Consider the following 4,663-nt stretch of genomic DNA (forward strand, 5'->3'; position numbering starts at 1 on the left):
ATATGTGTGTGTGTGTTTATATATGTGTGTGTATATTTATATATATATATGTGTGTGTGTGTGTGTGTGTGTGTGCACAACCACACACCCAATTAACAAAACACTACAGATCCTTTGCATAATTAAACACTCTTGTAAAAACTATACACTTCTGTTTAAAAACCACACTTTGTTACCATATGAAACACACACGTTTCACATTACTATACTCTGTTTGCACGAGTTACACTCTGCTGTGATAAACCTAAAACACTTTTAGAACTTCTACTTCCCTATGATTAGAGTAGGCTACCCTCAACAAAGTACAAATATAATGTAAATTCACCAAACACTACACAAGACCGATGTTGCAGACTGAAGAAACTCATTTGTCAACACGCCCAAAATGTTGACATGGAGATTCATAATACTGTAAAAAAATGTCACTTTACGTATTGTACTGCAAGTTTACTGTTTTAAAAAAATAAATAAATAAAAAACACTAGACATGGTCTCTTCGCCTAGCTGGATCTGGCCAGAGAATTTCATCAACATCGCAGGCAATGTTGTCATTAGCAAGACACCTTGGAAAGAAACGTCTTGAATGACGAATCCATCCTTGTGTGGCCAGATGGCAGAGGGAAAGTATGACTTAAGTGAACTTAAATCGAATTAAGGACCCAAAGGGTTAACAATGCCTGACTACGCCACCCTGGGAATCTCACCCAAGGAATTTATTAAAGATACTATACACAGGTCCCCCACTCTGTGGCAAAATAGACAATGGAGACAGAGGTACTGGTATAAAAATAAAAAAATTTATTTATTTTGAATTCAATAACAACAGAAATTTAAAACACATTCACTGAAAAGAGACTGGGACCACAATTACACAAAAGGTCCAGAAAGGACAACAATGAGGAGCTGCAGCCTGGGCTACATGACCGGCTGTACAGGCCTTTACTCTAAGTACACTGCACACTCACACCAATCCAAAAGCCCCAGTGCACACGGCAAATCACAGGACTCTGTGAGGAAACACCATCACCACCTAAAGAAAGACTTCAGCCCTGCTCTCCATAAAAGGTCTGCAGCTCCTGTAAAACAGAATAGCACACACACACACACACACACACACACACACACACACACACACACACACACACACACACACACACACTCAAACACAACAAAAATAATTAACACAAGATTTTAGGCAGGCAACACAGCTGACACTTAATGCCTGCCAAACACACAATAACAGAATTAACCAAATTAAATCAAAACACACAACTGGACCATATGAATGCAAAAAAAGCACTCCCACACTCAACGGGTTCACAATCGTATTAACACGAAATTCATGAATGTTCAACCAGGAACAAGACAGCGGTGACGTCACTGCGTGCCCCTATCACTCTACAACATAGGGGAAAACTAGTCATGTTAACCAGTCACCATAAAACATTTATGTAATAAAACCCACATGAATTAGACCTACCAGATAACAGGCACAGGGACCCGGGAGTCAGTAGAAGTGAAGATAATACTCCATAGATGCAATGCGAAGTATAGTTTCGGTTTAATCACTCAGCCGGCGGAGCTCAGGATACGCAAGGAAAATAACTCAGCATATACAGTCGTCATCCGCCCATACACAGCATTATATTGACTACAATAAAAGCATGAATTACTAACGAAACGCAAGCAAATCCACACACCATTACAGCCATTAAAACGCATAACGTTACCTGAATGTGGTCGCATATGCAGATGCGAGACACACGCCGCCACCAACAATAAGTCAAAGCCACAATATCTGCAGCCACGGAGATAACTACAGTTGCCGCAATTGTCCTGCAAAGCCAAAATCACAGCAGCCCTCAGTCCATGAACCAGAAGCGAAACGGGATCCCAGGAAGTGACGCTCGTCTAAGTCACACACGCATTTTGTTTATATACACATAATCCAACCCCCTCTATCGGCCCCAACCAATGAATAAACTAATGCCTAATGATGAACTTACCGATCTCTACCTGCCACACTTGCATTGCTGCTACCCTCATCTGGTCACAGGCCTCCTCCATGGCTTGGATGAGGGGTACCTCAGTCTGGAGAAGGAGATCATATACCTTCCACCGCCATGCCGAGAAAAAATCTTCTAAAGGGTTGAGGAATGGAGAGTATGGTGGAAGATATAGGACGGTGAAATGTGGATGTTGCACCAGAACCAGTTCTGAACCAGAGCAGAGCGGTGGAAAGACACATTGTCCCAGACAACAATGTATTGCATATGATCGATTTGATGCTGTTATGTTGTGCAATTGGTCCAAGAATGTAAGTATGAGTGCTGTGTTGTAAGGGCCCATATGGGCATGGCGGTGGAGGACCCCATTCTGTGTAATGGCTGCAGAGAGTGTTATATTACCCCCCACGTTGCCCTGGGACATTGACTATAGCCCTGTGGCCAATGATGTTTCTTCCCCTCCATGTTCTCGTCAGGTGGAACCCAGCCTCATCTACATAAATGAACTCATGCTGGATCTCCTCTCCATCCATTCGTAAAACTCTCTGAAGAACAGTGTCAGGCATAATTGTGTAGTTCAGTGTAGATCTAGTATACATATTACAGTACAGTAAAATATTATGAGACAGTATGCAAGATCACACTGCTAAAGTGAATACATATCTCTGCATAATCATGCCACAGTCGTTTCACCCTTTCGGAATTGCCCTCGAAAGGCACTCGATTACAGTTTTTTCTGAATGCTTAAGCGCTAATCGTGATTCTTGTAGCACAATTTCTAAAACTATTAATACGTATAGCAAAACCACTCACTGAGTTTGCAAAACTAAAAGCACAAACACTGCTTTGCACTCAGTTTGCAATTTTGTAACACACACTTTGCAAAACTGTAGGCACAATTCACTGCACAACACTTTTTGCAGAACTTTAAACACAACTCACTGCTTACACTTAATTACCAAATTTCCAACACACTCCTAGCAAAATTATACACATGTATGGCTATCATTAACACTATTTTGCCAACTGTCTGGCACACTTTCACATGTGAAAAACTGTTTTTAGATAATTAGTTCACTTTGCAATCAGCCCAAGCACTATAAATAAGCCACAGGTAAGCTGTCTGTGTGGAGTACAATGGAAGGAGCAGTAAGAGTGAGAAGAGTGAGAATCAGAGGAGGCCGAGAGAGAGGACGTGGAGGTGAAGAAGCGAGAGGGTTAGAGGAAGTTAGAGGAAGAGGATAAGGAGGAGCAAGAAGAGGACGAGGAGGGGAAAGAGGAAGGGTAAGAAGAGTAAGAAATAGAATAACTGATGACATCAGAGCTACAATAGTGGACCATGTCATCAACCATGGGATGACCCTGAGGGAAGCTGGCCAACGGGTTCAGCCTAATTTGAGCTGCTACACTGTGGCAAGCATCATTAGGACATTTCGAAATGAGAATCCGTAAGTAATTTGTAGCACTGCCATACTCTAATGAGAAACACAACAGTACCATACATGCAAAAATACTGAAATTGTTACTTTACAGAATTGCTAGATGTCCAGATGTTGGGGGCAGAGGAAGAATGTTCACTCCAGAGCAAGAGACCCATATAGTGAACATGGTGATTGCCAATAATGCAATAAGACTGCGCAAAATACAGCAGCGCATAATTGATAATGACACCATCTTTCAAAATATACACAGTGTAAGCATTTCTGCACTAAGTCGTGTACTTGAAGCAAATTTACAGAGTTCCTTTCAAGAGAAACACAGAACGTGTAAAGCAACTGCGATATGACTATGTGCCCTGATTTCACATTGTCATTTGCACTGAACTTAGAAGTGCATACTGTAGTGCTGTGCATGGGCCTGATGGGTTGCATTTGTTTTGTCTTGTCCAGAGAGTGATGGAACTAGAAGCAGATGCCATGGGACATGAGCTACTTTTTGTAGATGAGGTTGGTTTTAACCTCAGTAAAACCAGGAGACGTGGCAGGAACATTACTGGACACCGTGCCATCATCAGTGTCCCAGGACAACATGGTGGTAACATAACCATGTGTGCAGCTATAAGCCAAAATGGTGTTGTTCACCATCATGCAACCATAGGCCCATACAACACTGCACACATTATTGCATTCCTGGACACCTTACATGACATGCTCACTGTTCAGAGACCAGAGCATACCCGATATGTCATCATATGGGACAATGTTAGTTTCCATAGGGCTGCTTTGGTCCGCAACTGGTTTACATACCACTCATCCTTCATGGCACTCAACCTCCCTCCATACTCTCCATTCTTAAATCCCATCGAGGAGTTCTTCTCTGCCTGGTGCTGGAAAGTGTACAATCGTCATCCTCATCAACAGGTAGCCCTTTTACAGGCAATGGAGGAGGCATGTGGAGATATTGACCAGGCATCATGTCAGGCCTGGATACGGCATTCAAGGAGATATTTTCCCTGGTGCCTTGGACTGGAGGATATTGCATGCGATGTGGACGAAATTTTGTGGCCGGACCCAGAAAGACGACATGATGTAGGCTGATTGTCTATTTTTTTTCTTTTTTTTTGTGAAATTACTATTTTGTGTTCTGACTTTGTCTTGGTTTTGATGAGTGTGAATAAACACCAATACTTGAAGTTTGGATCCTTGTATGTTTACATG

At 42.1% G+C, this 4,663-nt stretch overlaps 1 long non-coding RNA gene across 2 annotated transcripts; it reads right to left on the reverse strand.

Moving 5' to 3' along the window:
• Positions 1 to 851: 851 nt before the first annotated feature.
• Positions 852 to 2,057, reverse strand: LOC109087275. Of its 2 annotated transcripts, none has more exons than XR_006160177.1 (3): positions 1,731 to 2,057; positions 1,481 to 1,651; positions 852 to 1,076 (listed from the first exon to the last, which is right to left on the reverse strand). It is a non-coding gene; the product is annotated as an uncharacterized LOC109087275 (long non-coding RNA). The 2 variants fall into 2 exon arrangements; XR_006160178.1 differs by lacking the exon at positions 852 to 1,076 and adding an exon at positions 1,272 to 1,398.
• Between the last annotated feature and the right edge of the window lie 2,606 nt (positions 2,058 to 4,663).

This window comes from Cyprinus carpio, chromosome A6 (assembly GCF_018340385.1).
Source record: "Cyprinus carpio isolate SPL01 chromosome A6, ASM1834038v1, whole genome shotgun sequence".
NCBI classification, from domain to species: domain Eukaryota; kingdom Metazoa; phylum Chordata; class Actinopteri; order Cypriniformes; family Cyprinidae; genus Cyprinus; species Cyprinus carpio.